General features: G+C 39.8%; 2 pseudogenes; both read left to right on the top strand.

Annotated features, from left to right (window-relative positions):
• The first annotated feature begins 2,055 nt into the window (after positions 1–2,055).
• On the top strand, positions 2,056–4,648 carry LOC137281180 (ATP-dependent DNA helicase RecQ-like; annotated as a pseudogene).
• A 9,921-nt stretch (positions 4,649–14,569) lies between these two features.
• Positions 14,570–15,296, top strand: LOC137281178 (uncharacterized protein KIAA1958-like; annotated as a pseudogene).
• Positions 15,297–16,484: the final 1,188 nt, after the last annotated feature.

Genomic DNA, 16,484 nt, shown 5'->3' with positions numbered 1-16,484 from the left:
CATTTATATTGCGCCAAATGGGGTGAATGCTCAAAGCGCTAACAACCAAAGCAAGCATATTATTACCCCGCATAACCCAAGCTGCCTGTTAGGAGCTAGAAGGTTATAACTACATGACTTATTCCACCGGGTACCCATTTTCTGCTGGGAGAACAGAGGCAATTTTGAACAAACTCACTTGCCTAGGGTGAGGAGAGTTAAGCTGCCGGTCACCCATCCGAGCACTGTCCGCGCCCATCGTTGCTTACCTTCACCTGATTGTGACCGAGCTTAATGCACCGGAGCACACGCCACCACGCGTTTTCTCCTATTTCATCCTATTTGATATTTCAAATACGTTATGTCCAGATATTCGCGCTCTTTATAATATGTTGGGAGCTGACACTTGTGTGACCAGTCAGTATTTAGACTGGGTATGAATAGTACAAACATTAGAATCAGTTATGCCCTTATGATCACTTCATCTGGAAGGAGGTGGATAGTGTCAAGGGGAGACAATTTAACAAGTTTGATTCTAGCGGACATCCGCCTATCTAAAACACAGACAATGTTCTTTTTAAAACATATTTTGAAGTTTTTGAAGCATTTACTGCATAATTTGCATTTTCGGGTGATACCGAGATCAAAAGCCATACAGGACGGGGATCGTGAGTTTGGAACACAGCAAAACCAGTTTGCTTGAGGTTCACAGATAATATGTAGAAAAATTAAACATAAAAGCAGCTGCATTTTTATCACTGCGCTGGTGAGGCTCACTACTTCTTCATATCTCCTCGTATCTAGTCGCCGTAGTAGTATATTGACACTCATCCTTGATTACAGTGTAAGACATCAGTGTGTGTGTTGATGAAGATTGGCTTGTTTGTTTTTCAGGAGGCATCCGTCCTGGTGGTGAGTACAACAGCCCAAATTACTGAATCTAAGTATTTGAAGAAAAGCATTATGTGATATCACACCACGGTAACGTATCTCTGTTAACTACATAATAAATCGGAGTAATGGTATTGTAGGAGTTGCAGTAAGCCTCATAACTTTTGATCCTTTCGCATATGGTTTAAACAACATGGCGGGCTATTTTACAGAAGCTTCTTCACATACATCCTGACTAATGTTAAACAACATGGCAGGTTATAAGCTTCTTAACATACACCCTCACTAATGTTTGTGCACTGTTTGACAGGTTATCTAGTCGCTGTAGTTGTATATTGCCTCTGATTCTTGATTACACCTTGGCGTTAGATATCAGTCTGTGTGTTGATGAAGGTTGGTTTGTTTTGCAGGGCGTCGTGGTGGTGAGTACAAAAGTCCAAAATCCTGAATCTAAGTATTTGAAGAAACGCATTACGTGATATCGAATGACGATAACGTGTCTCTGATAACTGCCTATTACATTGGAGTAATGATATTGTATGAGTCGCTGTAAGCCGCATAACTCTTGATCTCTCTGCATATGGTTCAAACAACATGCCGGGCTATTTTACAGAAGCCTCTTCACATACATCCTGACTAACGTTAAGTGCACAGTTTGATATTGCCGCTCATTCTTGATTACAATTGTGTTGTTGACGGTTGGCTTGTTGGTTTTTCAGGGGGGATACGTGTTGGTGGTGAGTATGACAGCTGAAAGCACCGAATCAAACTCAAAGTATGTGAACGTGTGAGGCCCATTTCTGGCGTGATATTGCTGCAATATTGATAACAGCGACATAAAACACTATACATCCTGGTCGTCCTGACTGCAGTGTTCTTTATCATAAAGGATTGTCACACATAAATAATCTCCCTGACTGTTGGAACCGATATAAACCTCCTGAATGTATTCATTCTTCATTTTCAGGACTTAATAGACAAAAAGCTAAGGCGATGTCGAGAGGCAAGAAAGGATTGCCTGAACAAACGTTTCAAAATGCACTTGAAAAATGACGTAGAGGAAGATGTCCCAAAGATGTAGAACTTATGAGATTGAAATAAAGAATGCTTGTTTCATGAAAACGTTTCGTTCTTCCTTTCACGATACGGAGCTTTGATGTGGTATTTGTTGTATGACACTACATCATGAAAGACGTAGGGAGGGAGAAAGTGAAAGTGCCGAATGAGAGAGAGAGAGAGAGAGAGAGAGAGAGAGAGAGAGAGAGAGAGAGAGATGCCAATATTTATTCAAAATGATTCAATAAACTGATGAGAGCTAAAGTAATATTCCATCTTAGACAACATTGTCATAGCAATTATGCAATAGACACATTATACAGAAATTTAATTGAATTCAAAAGTATTGAAAATAATTGATATTATACTGTTGTCCATGCAGGAATATAAACAAAGATTTAAAAAAATAAAACCCCAAACAATAGCTAATAAAAAACAACAACCAAAGGAACCAAGCAAAATATAAAAAAAAAACATGAGAAAACAAGTAAATAAAAACAAAACGACATTCAGGAGAAGTTTTGAAAATATAGGGAGAAACTCCAGTGATCTTTTCTTAAGTGAGTAAGTTAATATTTATCATTACATCGGCAATATTGCCGCCATATTATGTAAGTAATAATTACATTTTATATCAAGAAAATTATAAACTAAAACCCTGTTCACGAAGAACAATAAAAAAGACAGTAGTATATCACAGATACCCATTTAAAACTAGTAATGAAATCTACAACACTTCAATTAGAAGACAATTCGAGTTACAAATGGGCTATAGTTTGCCGACGACTAGATCACTAGGGAACCATGGGGACTTACAGTACATTTGCTTTTATGCCATTAGCTTTTATGCAGAGAATTAACCATACATTACAAATGACAAAAATACTACGATTAAAAACCCGGAAAGCACCTTTTTATTGTACAGCCACTCACAATTTGAATTACTAATTTAAACTTCCAATTATAAAATATTTATCTATTTACAAATCAGTTAGCAGATTTAATTCTTTTATATATAAAAATGCAATAATTAAATGAAAACTGGTAACATGTTATATTTTGTAAAGTACAAATTCTAGTACTTTGCTTGAGTTGAGTCCTATCAATGCCAGCAACGGAAATGAATGGGTTAATTCTGTACCCAATAGGCGGAACAAAAGAGACTTTTTGTTGTACAACTCCTCGTATGGACGATTAAAGGCACAGTTAAAAGCAGGATTAGACTAGTAAGAGTAAAGCTTTGCACTATATTGTAAAAAACGTTATAGGGCATTGAGAAAAATGGTTCATCGGCTTCAACATAGAGATTGTCAACAGGAAAAGTTCTATAAGACCCAAAACAAAGTCTAAGGCCTTGGTGGTGGACAGAATCGAGAAGAAGTGTTAGATTGCTTTCCACAATACACGACTGAGCCATGGTCAAGCTTCGAGCTGACACGTGATCTGCATCGCTCGTAGGTGTAGGACATTCGTAACTACTCGCCACTTTCCGTAACCCCCAAAACAGGCTCGTACGTCATAACTGTCAAAACCGTGGCAAACCAATCACATCGCGCGTAGTAATATGTGAAAAGGTCTGAAACAGTTTCTTTGCGATTTTCGATTTTTATGTTTATGTTCGTGATCATAAAATGTTTTTGTTACTGATATTTGTTTACGGGCTAAGAAACGTCCTTACAGTGACGTATTAATAAATAAATTAAATATTTTGCGTCTGAAAATCTAACTGGAAGCATTGAAATAAGCGAAGTTTCAAAATTCGCCGGTTGTCCATAACTATGAAATGCACAAGTTAAACGTTAACTTTGAGCTAAAGGATGAGCAACTCTCAACACTGAGACATCTTTACGAAGGGAATGACCGCATAGCCGTTTTGCCAACAGGATATGGCAAAAGTGTTATATGTCAACATTTACCGTGGCTGCTCCAAAAGTATCTGTCAAATCCAGGGATAGTCATCGCTGTGTGTCCACTTTATTCCTTGATGCAGGGACAGGTTATGTCATTGTGTGACCGAGAGATCAAAGCCTGTTTTGTATGCATTATTACATTGGAAAACAGTAAAAAACATCAGTCTGTTACAAGATTTGGATAGTTCCTATAAACCCATTTTATCAGCTTCAAACTCGGCTTCCAAATATCAGGAAACAAGAAAAATTAGACAACCTAATTCAACCACATGCTGAAGACCGTCTGAAGTAATCGCCTGGTTGAATTCCCTCTGACAGTTGTTTACATCAAAAATGATGATGCACTGGGATACTGCTATCAATATGTAGCAAGACATCTAAAGGAAAAGGCATACATTCCTAAAGAATCAAAGATTCCAGTACCACAAGGCATACACAGATGATATGAAAACCCATACGGAGTCTGAACTGAGGCAAAAACACCCTAAAATTAGGTTGGTCCTTGCCACTTTTTCTTTACGACGCGTATTCCATGAACAACCCCCTATAACCTTGAGAAATATTTCCAGGGAATAGGACGAGCAGGACGAGATGGCAAAAGGTCTAGTATCCTACTCTATTACGACAAGAATGACATTGCAAAGAATCGTGAAGATATGTCAAAGGCAATGATTAAGTACTGTACAAACAGGACCACTTGCTTAAGGCTGCAGCTTGTTTTATATTTTGGTTTTGATTCAGTCATCCTCTCTGATACCCCAATTGATTGTTGCATTACCTGCAGGCCAACTCAGACAGGAATGAGCGAGTGACTTTAGTTTTACGCCGCACTCAGCAATATTCCAGCTATATGACGGCGGTCTGTAAATAATTGAGTCTGGACCAGTGAGTGAGCGAGTTAGTGAGTTAATATTTAACGTCACATCGGCAATATTGCAGCCATATCACGACGAGAACATACGTGACAAAAAAAGAATATATATGCATATCATGACGAACCTGTCGACTAAGGACAGTAAAACAACTAGACCATCACAGGTAGTATTAAAACTAGCGTGGAAACTTAAAAAGATAATAGTAGCACTATTTGGACAATACAAAATAAAAACAGGCCATAGATCGCCAACAACAGAGGGTAGATCACCATACTAGGGGCCATGGGGACCTGCATGGTCCCTAGCTGGATTTACACCATCCCCTCAGCTGCAGGCGACTGTATGCAAGATTAGCCACGAATTAGAATTACACATATTCTACAGCTAAAAAAGTGGAAGATTAAATCTTATTCCAAATGTCATGGGACTTACGTACCCCCTCGGGAGGACAATAATTTTACGGTACTTCAACCCCCTTCGAGGATACAGCCACTAACAATGTTATCTACTAATACAACTTCCAATCATTAAATATTTATCTATTAATATGTCCTGAAACAGATCTAATTCTTTTAAAAACGAAATGATAAAATGACAACAAACATTACTAAAAAGATCCTTCATAGTTCGTGATTTAAAGTAGTTGTCCCTTGTGATGGAATATCCATTACAATCACCCATGATAGTACAGGGTTTGAGAAGTTGGTCATATAGATCCTGAAGATCAGACGGCTGAACAGCTTAAGATGGTGAAATGTACATGGAACAAAGTGTGAACGTTATTTGTAAAGAAATCCGTATAGCAACAGCCTGAAGATTGCTTTTAAGTGGAACAGGGCTATGAATAACACCATGCCTCACCAACATAGAAGCACCACCAGTGGCTTTATCACCTGGAGGTGAAAACGAAGGAAATGAGTTATACTGACGCAAGTCAAATCTATCTGTATTTTTCAGGTATGTCTCTTGTAAACTAAAAGCTGAAGGTTTAAAATCGTGTGATAATAGTTGAAGATCATTAAAATTGTTTCTAAGGCCTCTGCAATTCCACTGGATAACATTATGAGAGCAACTCATGGGGGCTCAATAGGAGAGCGTGAACGAGACGAAGACCCTTTATGCTGGGATGACTGTGAAGGGCATGTCTCCATATCTAGCGGTTCATAGGTGTTATGAACCTCTACAGGCACTTGTCATGGTAAAGGCACCTCAATATGTTTAAGGGCCCTGGCTTCTTTTCGTCTTTGTTGTTTCTGTTCTTTTCTGGACATTGTTGTTTTCCTTTCAGGTTCATGGTGAATTTTTGGTTCAGGCATCATGTCTGTCTGGGTGGATGTTCTTGTATCCTCATCAGAATTTGTATACAGATTGTTCTGTCTTTCTGAGACCCAGGAAATGGAGGTCTGGCACTTGTGATTAACTGTTGGACGGGAGGTAGATACAACAGTAGAGTAAGTTTTTTGTGTGGAGATTCTATCTGTGACTGGTAACAGTTTCTTTGCCTCTGCAAAAGATATATTATTTGTATGTTTAAGTTTGAGAATTTGAGCTTGTTGTTCAAAGACTGGACAGGATCGTGATGAGGACATGTGATCTCCATGACAGTTTGCACATTTGATGGCATTTGTGCAGTCGGCATTCTCATGTCTCTCACCACAACGAGACTATTTTGGGGAGTTTTTGCACGTGTTAGCACGGTGTCCGAACAGCTGATGTCTAAAGCACCGAAGTGGATTAGGGATGTAAACTTCCACCTCAATATTAAAGTACCCAGCTTTAATTGATTTTGGTACTGTAGCAAGACAAAACGTCAACAGATAAGTGTTTGTTTTGACAGTGTTATCGCCATCTTTTCTTGCGAATCTTTTCACAGAGGTGACACCTTGAGATTTAAGTTCTGCTGCAATATCAACTTCTGATATGTCAGAGAGACATTTTGCCCGATCACGAACAATGCCTCTACACGAATTCAACGTTCTGTGTGGTGACACAGCAATCTTTGTATTTGCAAACTGTCGAGCTTTAAGCAAATTAGCAGCCTGTTCTTTTCTGGCACATTCTACCAGCAAGGAACCTGTTCTAAGACAAGTAACGTTTTTCACTTCGCCGCATATTCCTGCAATTGCTTTCGATATTGCAAAAGGGTTCAGTTTTAATGTTTGTCCTTCAATTCCCTGTACAACCAGGAAACGGGGCCAAGAATCTAAATTTGTTGTTTCTGATTCATCATCAGAAGACGAGACAGTTTCTAAGTCTACATGCTTTCTCTCGGATTTAGATCGAGAACCAGGGAGTTGTTGGGAAGCCATAATGAATGGATGTAGATTCGACATCCCTGCTCCCCACCCACCATGGAGTGTCAACAAGGACGGCGGTAAAGTGGAAACACCAGGGTTACAGGGATGTTATACTCAAGCAATACAGACACAGACACAGGTAGCCAATACTGTCAAAAAGAATAAATGTCAGGTTGATTCCATCCATAACGATTTCTGAAGACAATTAGAACCTGGAGGTCAGTAATGCCACATTGGCCCATGAGCCACCGCCTTCTGGCATAGTGCTCTATGCAAAACAATATCATGAATAATTTGAATTTAGAATAGCCAAGACCAGAAAAATAGATATGTGCAATAATACTAACTATGCACAGGGCTTGGCGTGACCAGCCGATTGATTGAACCGGGTCCATTCTACCACCCGTCTAGGTGAAGTCAGGGCCAAAATGGTGTATTGAGCAACAGGAACACAGTGACAGGCCCCTATTGCCCTCAACCACCAGGATCCCCTCCTCCACCGACACAGGGCCGCAACCCACGGCCATCAGGCTGGTGGACCAAATATGCCCCCGGGTCCACAACGGGGGGTTGGCGAGCACTTAGTGTTACCCAGCACCCACCACGAGGAGGTGGCTCGCCACGGGTGCCAGAATTTCTATTAAAAGTGGATGTTTACACGATAGGTATTTAATAGCCTGAAGGCAAGAAAGGGAGTCTGAATAGATTATGTACTGTTTATGCTTAGGATGTTTTTGAATATATTTAAGAGCCGTTAATATTGCATTTGCTTCTGCTGTAAAAATAGAGCTGTTTTTCTGGTGATCTAGAAGATATTGTTTTGGACCCAGTGACGGTGGCACAAGCTACTGCGCCATCGTCCTTGGATCCATCTGTAAATAAGGACATGTAACTGCTATATTTACTATTTAATTGATTATATTCCTGCTTATATTGTAAATCATTAGTTTCTGATTTTTTCAGCATAGGTAATGTTAGGTCAACTTGTGGCCTGACCAACTGCCAAGAAGGAGAAGAAAGAAGTCGGGAAGGAGATATATTTCCCAGCTCAATGCCGGTAGCAGATAAAAATGGTTTAATTCTAAATGGTTAAACAAGGTAACAGGCACAATACTTCCTTGTGGGACACCCTGATCCTGATTGTAATGGTCAGACAGGGTAGAGCCTACTCTTACTTGAAATTGTCTGTCTTCTAAAAACTGAGATATAAATTGGGGTAAAAGGACCCTCAAACCGAAGTCATGGAGATCTTTTAGAATGCAATACTTCCATGTCGTATCATATGCCTTTTCAGGTTTGAAAAAAAATGATACAGCATGCTGTTTATTCAAAATGGAATTTTTAATACAAGATTCCAAACGTACCAAATGATCGATGGTACTTCGGTTTTTGCGAAAACCACACTGAATGTTAGTGATGAGGTTGTTGGTTTCCAGGTACCAAACTAAACGATTATTATCCATGCGTTTCATTGTCTTGCAAACACAGCTAGTAAGTGAGATTGGTCGGTAGTTAGAAGGATCAGTATGATCCCGGCCAGGTTTAGGAATGACAATAGTATTTCTCCATGATGATGGGAAACAACCCGAAGTCCATATATTGTCAAAGATAGTCAATAATGTTCCTAAAGATGATTCAGGTAAATGTTTAAGTAGCTGATAATGTATATTTTCGGGCCCTGAAGCGGTGTCATGAGCTTGCCCAAGGGCTGTATGGAGCTCATGAATGGAAACAAATTCATTATAATCCTCCCCATTGTCTGAATTAAAATTAATTTTCTTTTTTTCTTCTTCTTGGTCTTTAAATTTCTTAAATGCCGGCAAATAGTTAGATGAGGAGGAATGTTTAGCAAACGTTTCGCCAATTCTATTGGCAATAACAAAAGTTTCAGTGAGAAGAGTATCACCCTCCTTTAGATGGTGGACACTACATTCGGATCCTTTATCTTTAACTTCCTTCACCATATTCCAAACCTTAGAAATTGGTGTTCGTGAGTTGATTTTAGAAACATAATTTTGCAATGACTGTCGTTTATGTTGCTTAAAAGTGCGACGAGCCTTGGCATTTGAAATTTTAAACTGGTTCAAATTTGGACAGTTGGATGTCGACGGGAAAACTTTTCTGCCTTCTTTCTCTCGCCTTTCTAGCTTGTTTGCAGTCATTGTTAAACCATGGTTTACGAATGTGTGGGGCTGTAGAGGATTTGGGAATACATACGTCTGCAATAGTATTAAGTTCATCAGAAAATGTTTGAATTGGATAGGTAACACTAAGAAATAAATTAGGTTGCAATCTTTGAGTGCATAATGCATGAAATAAAGACTAATCAGCTTTTGTAAAGTTCCATCTTGAGGAAGGTGGAGCATCACGTGGATGTACATTTGATAGAACAGTGGGAAAATGGTCACTTCCACAAAGGTCATCATGAACCAACCAAGCAAATTCAAGTCTGTAAGGGAAAGATCTATTGAAGAATAACTTCCAGTTCCAGGATGTAGGTAAGCAGGAGAATTATTATTGAATATACAAAAATCACTATTCGAGATGAAATCCTCACGGACTTTTCCTTTCGTGTCTATAACTGTACCACCCCATATTGGATTGTGGCCGTTCAAGTCACCCAGGTTAAGTCAGTTTGACAATCAACGGAATGAGTAGATTGTTTCATCACATCAGCACATGTCGACTTACCCCGTAGTGGAGTGTTGCCAGATGGTGTAACTCCAGTTAACTTCCTTGCTTCTGAAAAACTGACATTCTTTTCTGTTTTGATGCGTTGGGTAGCCATTTCAAATTTCCAAACCATGCACTCCTTAGAGAAAAATACATGTGAAACCAAAGAATTCACACATTTTGGTTCTGACGCAAAAGTACCACTATCATGATCTTTGTCACGAAAAGAAAACAGGTGACAGCGAAAACAGGCAGCATGTGTTTTTTACATAAGATTTTGACTATGACCGAATTTCTGGCAGTGATAACATAGAGGATTAGGAATATAGAGGTCAATTGTCATGGAGAAGCATCCGACTTTAAGAGATTGGGGTAATTTTGGAACATCAAACGTAAGTAAATACGTGTTTGAAAGCGAATAGACACCATCTTTCTTGAATGTGAAACGCTTTGCCTCAACTACACCTTGCATTCTTAACTGACTCACAGTGTCATCAGACTTCGATCTCTGTCTCGGATAATACCTTTGCTGAAATTGAGAGACTTGTTTGGATAACATTTTACAGGAATGTTTGCAAATGATTTTGTTTCCATGAGATTTGCTGCCTGTTCTCTCTTGACACATTCTATCAAAAGTGAACCAGATCTAATTTTGGTTACATTCTTAACAGTTCCAGCAATAGCTTGAATTGGAAAGGAGAACATGAAGTTACTTTTTTTTTACTAGACTCTGCAACAATGAATCGAGGCCAGGTTCCTCATCATCAGTATCATCAGCATTATAACGCTTTTGTTTTTTTGGGTTTTGTGAAGCCATGATTGGTTGAACCGGGCACACCCGTCTAGGTGAAGTCAGGGCCGAAGTGGTGTATTAGGCAACAGGAACACAGTGACAGGCCCCTATTGCCCTCAAACACCTGGATCCCTTCCTCTACCGACACAGGGCCGCAACCCACGGCAAACGGGTTGGTGGACCAAATATCCCCCCGGCTCCACAACGGGGGTGTCGGCGAGCTCTTAGCGTTACCCAGCACTCGCCACGGGTGCCATTTTTGTTATACACATTAATAGATAAGTTTGATTCTAGCGGATATCTACCAGTCTAAAACACAGACAATGTTCTTTTTAAACATATTTTGAAGTTTTTTCCTGAAGTTTGCGATGCATTTATTGCCAAGTTTGCATTTTCGGGTGGTACCGAGATAAAAAGCCAGCACCCAGCACCCAGCACCCAGCACCAACCACGAGGAGGTGGCTCGCTACGGGTGAGAGTCTGGACCAGACAATCCAGTGACCACCCGATCCCGTCAGTCGCCTCTTATGGCAAGCATGGGTTGCTGAAGGGCTATTCCCGGACCTTCACGGGTCAGACATGAATGTGAAATATCTGATCATATACCTTGTCTGAGTCCATTTGGACTAAACAATTATGGTCTCAGAAATGAAATGCCGAAGATGTGCAGATTCTGTCGAAAGGGGCTGCTGACACTAACAATGATTAAGCTACCTGAGAGTCCCCAGTATTGTACTCAGCTAAATTCAAGGGTGTATTATGATACTTCATCATTAGGAAACATCACCATGCAAACAATTAGTTACTGAATCATTGCATAGATATAACGGGAAGTGGCTTGGAATCTCATATAGGGGACTCGAATGGATTGAAGTCCATAGGACTCAGCATGACAAAAGATCACTGATTTTGCTCAAAGTTTAATATAGTCATCTTTGTCCAAACACCATATTTTGTGGTACAGGCTTATCACACTGGATATACATACAACCAATCATTTAACAAATAAATGTATCAACAAACGTCTGACACTAGAAAATATATATTTCCATCATGACGCTCTGTCAAACAATGATCGAAGAAAATTTCTATACTATAGTTTTGCATGAAAGCAACGGTATATTTTTATATCACATTTAACACTTGCAAATCTCAAATTGTATCAGGTCAGGTTATGTAATTACATTGTGCAAAAATGCTTACTTTGTGTCATACACGTTACTGGTTTTATAAAATAAATGGGGCTGCAATTACTTTAATGCAAATTACATGTCAGCTCAGTATACGTAGCATCAATGTTTTCCACTAAACCCATGTACATGTCATTTTATACACATATGATTATAATGCGTGATTGAGAATGTCGGAGGTCCAAGAAGTAAAAATTATACTTATGGTTAACTGGACCTTTTGTTGTCATTTCTCATACACTCTTACATTGAAATAAACACAGAAAATGGTACATTTTAATGTACAAATATTGTGACCTTTAATCCTGACCAGTGTCATATGCAAATACACTACTGTTCTTCTCCTGTATAACAACATGAAGTGTATGCACTGTCCTTCACCCTGTATACCAACAAGAACTGTATGCACAGTAAACATTTAAGGTTTTGACACACAGAAAAAGTCAGGTTTGATTTCACTGGTACACAGTCAATGGAGCAACATGCATTGGAAAGTGGATTTACTGTCACAAAGTACAATTTTAAATCAGCTGCCCACAAAATAGAATGTTCTCACAACTGTATTAGTGTATTAAATTCATTCCTTGACTGACAGTCACGTTTACTCCACTTCATCATCATCAGGCACAAAGACAACTCCCCTTTTCAGACGGTCCACACTAGTCTGGATGCTATTTCTCATCTGTTGCACGTTGAAGGAAACGGGGACCGGCCAATAAATACATTCGGACCCTTTTGCTGCCTTCCAAGAGTAACTATCCATGGTTTACTTGTCTCCAGGACAGAGGGTATCTCCTTGATGTCATCAGAAGATGATCTATCTGTGGCATGTGTGATAGTCAGAAGATTTTGTTACAGACACTACATTATCAGAAATGCTTTCAACAACTGGTGCAACGTTTGGCATTTTGACAATTGTCGTCTCTGTCTTGTTGGCACCAAGACCTTTTATCAGACCTTTTAACACCAGGAAATGATTTTCCTTTTGCATGTCCGCTGGCTTGTTATGGTCCTGTCTGTCTGTGGGATTTACATGTGACAGAGACATGCTTTGTATACTTTGTGTGACGGGGGGCATACTTTGTATGTCTCTGTATTTGTATGTCTGTACATATAATTAGGTGCTTTAGTTAGTTTTAAGCATTGTAAATAACCATTTATTCTTTATATTTATTTCAGCATCCAGCAGACGTTGAAACATGCAATGGAAATATAAGTCTTAATATATTACTTTAGTTTCAGCTTACTACAATGGCTGAACTAAAAAGATAATAATTTATGTATTTTAAACAAGTTCTTGATTTCAGGTCATATCAGCGGTGGAACAGTTCATAGACTTTAATCGTATAGTCTCAATAGTAAAACCAATAGTGTTTACTCAACCATGACAACACGATACGATTGGTCCATTAAAACCTGCATGCTTTTTCTATGCATGAACATCTCGAGCCCAGATACGTCATATAGTCATCCGACAAGACTGACAACACTTGTGTGACAGGCAAAGTCTAGCCATCTAATAAATCGATGTCAGGTTAGTAAACAAACTATCTTAAACAATCTCTAGTCATATCTAATGTAACCATAATATTATAGGTAATCTTAAACACATAATGAAAGGCAGCGTCCAACATCACGGACGATACCTTTACTGCTATTCAATGCCCTGTGATGGGACACCACCACAGGAACATTCGTCAAACCTTTAGATGATTGTCGAAAACAGACCCAACCTCAGATTCTGCAATCAATGAGCAGTGAACCGGACCTTATTTTTTTATTTCTTTGACATCACCTGCTAAACCTTCGATGCCTTTGGCTTAAGACTGCTGACATAACTAGGAAACGAGGCCATTTATCCGGGTCTTCTCCGACGAAGAATCATCGGATTCAAAAGAACGTTTTTAGCGGGGGGTGCCATGTTGTATTCATGTATGATTCACCCTCCTAGCACCCCACCCACCACGGAGTGTCAACATGGACGATGTCATATACTTGTGGGTCTCCGACATGTGACACAAGGGATACCAGGAGGGTATACTCAAGTAGAATCATCAAGAAGATTTTCTACCAGATTGGCCCATGAGTTACCACCTTCTGGCAAATTAAACTCTGGGCAAGTAATTTTGTATTTGCTTACAGTCAACAAGTAATGAAGTTGAATACAATTTTAACCAAGTCCAGAAAATACCAATTGATATAAATCAAATGTGTGCAAAACAACATACATTGCACAGGGCTTGGCGTGACCAGCCGATGGGTTAAACCGGGCAAATAGGTGAAGTAAAGGATATAACACTCTCCCTCGGTTTTGGTTGGACATGTAAGCATGGTTGGACATGTAAGCATGGTTGTGGTTGGACATGTTATATCTGTCATAAAAACCAAAGGAAAAGGCGTTAAATATATCAAAATCGAGGTTTATTATGACGAACAGAGATGGACGATAAGCGAGTAACCGTTTACACTAAAAACTTTCGCCCAAACACAGCCACTCACCCGCCAGCTGTAAACAGCACGATCTGCACGTGGTAACTGTCGCGACTACACGTGTCTGCGCGCTGGCTCGTCGTCAGTCGCTACTGTTACTTTGAAGAATACGGAGCAAGAAGGTGATAACAGTTTCATAACGCAATCGCAATCGCGTGAAATGGATAGCGAAAGCAGTTACAGTTACAGTTACAGTTACAGTGACAGTGATCGTGAGTTTGAGTTTAGATTCGGCGAACCCCTTGATAATAACGCCATTCATAAAGAACTGGAAATTTGTGTTCCTAAGTCTACAAAATACAAGAATGATTGGGCTTATGATGTGTTTACTAGATGGCAGGAGGAAAGACGTCAGAGAGCCATGAAATACAATTTGGATTTGCCGAAGGTGTGTTTGTCAGAAAGTTTATTCGAAATGGGTGCTGAGAACCTTAATCTCGCCCTGAAATTTTTCTTGTTCGAAGCCCAGAAACAATACGGAGGGTTGTATCCATCTCATGCAATGTATGGTATATACACCTCGTTACAAAGCGCCATCAGAGCAAAGGGATGCACAGTGAACATGTTTGAAGATAAGGAGTTTGAAGACAGTTGTCGATGTCTGGACGCAGTTATGCGCAAACGTTCTGCTGAGGGTCCAGGAGCCGGAAGCCGGAAGCCAACAGAAACGATATCCCTCACTGAGGAAGAGCAGCTTTGGCAGTGTGGAGCGCTGGAAGACGACACCCCCAGAAAACTTCTAGATACAGTGCTGTATCTTACAGGTTTGTCTTACTAAATACTCTATTCATGTACATATTGATTATAGTTATCGTAAGCTCTTCTATTCTTTGGCTGAAGAAACAGTGCGCAGATATCAATGATAATGTAGTTATTTTGGTCTTTTTGTAGGATTGCTCTTCGCTCTTTGAGGGGGTAAAGAACATAGGACCTTAAGGATGTTTGCCAAACCACAAATAACGGGACCTCATACGGATGGCAACGGCCGAAAATTCCTTCTGTACACCGAAGATGTGTCAAAAACAAACCTTGGCGGGTTGAAGCAGAGGAAACAAGCTCAGAAGAAAGGGCGGGCATATGAAAACAGTGACAACAAGGACCGATGTTACGTCAGTATTTTCCAGAAGTACAGATCATTGTGAGTATATTTTCTATCAATGAATCAAAATTTAGAAACAATAAAGAAAATAAAAAACAAAAACAAGTTTAACATCTATAAGATGAAAATATGAAGATTTCCTTTCAATTAAGTGAATAAAGTATTTCAAAAATCATTCTTTGGTTTTTTTTAATACAGTGTGGATGGCAAAACAACCGATTACTTCCACTTCACTCCTCGCGCCAGACCCAAGGATGGATGTAGTTTCTGAATCTACAGTCAAAAGGCTTTGTCAAGAAGGTGGTTTACAGGGTAACAAAACAAATCATTCATTGAGAGCTTCAGGCCAACGTCGAGGAGCAAATGATTTGTGAAATGACCGGTAAGAATACATTCGGCATTGCTAGACAATATTTTAATGTTTACATTGTAACAATTATCTCATTCACGTAACACACAATGTAACCAATGTAAAGATCACTCAAGACTAATTACGTTTGAAATAATCTAATTTCAAATATCAGTCGCCATTATTTCACAACCTTTTATTAAGATAAAGCTACTTCATGTGCTTTGAGATATGTGATCTTAGAACACTTTCTTTATGCTTTTGCCTCTTTCTTTCTAGGTCACAAGAGTGAAGCTGTTCCTTCATACAAACGGACCTCTGATGATAAAAAATCTACCTTGTCCGACATCCTTACGTCAGCGCCAAAACGGCAGAAGGGTATCAAACCTACATGTACGGTATCTCCAAACAAAGAGCTGAATGTCAGTGCCGGAAGTGACGTTGTTTCCAGAGAATCTAACTCCACACGAATAACCTGTGCAACGACACTAATAAGGTACCTGAGGTTTATATGTATGGGTCTAAGGGGTCTGTTGAGCAAGGGTTGTTACAGGCCCCCCGAGCCCTCAACCCCCAGACTCCTGTCCTCCACCGACACAGGGTCGCAACCCACGGCAAACGGGTTGGTGGACCAAATATCCCCCCGGGGTCCACTATGGGGGTGTTGGCGAGCTCTTGACGTTACCCAGCACCCACCACGAGGAGGTGGCTCGCCACGGGTGCCCAGATTTCTATAGTCTGTTTCGGTAGACGTTCTTCATTAAAAGTACGCACGACTCGCCCCTTTCGTTATGAGCGCTCGCACTCTGGGTGTATCACGCTTACGTATAACGTATTTATCTGTGTTTTATGTCATAATGTATCAGATATTTCCTTGCAGAG

This window comes from Haliotis asinina, chromosome 4 (genome assembly GCF_037392515.1).
Source record: "Haliotis asinina isolate JCU_RB_2024 chromosome 4, JCU_Hal_asi_v2, whole genome shotgun sequence".
In the NCBI taxonomy this organism is placed as follows: domain Eukaryota; kingdom Metazoa; phylum Mollusca; class Gastropoda; order Lepetellida; family Haliotidae; genus Haliotis; species Haliotis asinina.
Note: the sequence above shows the minus strand (reverse complement) of the source record. Positions and strands in the feature narration are given on the sequence as shown.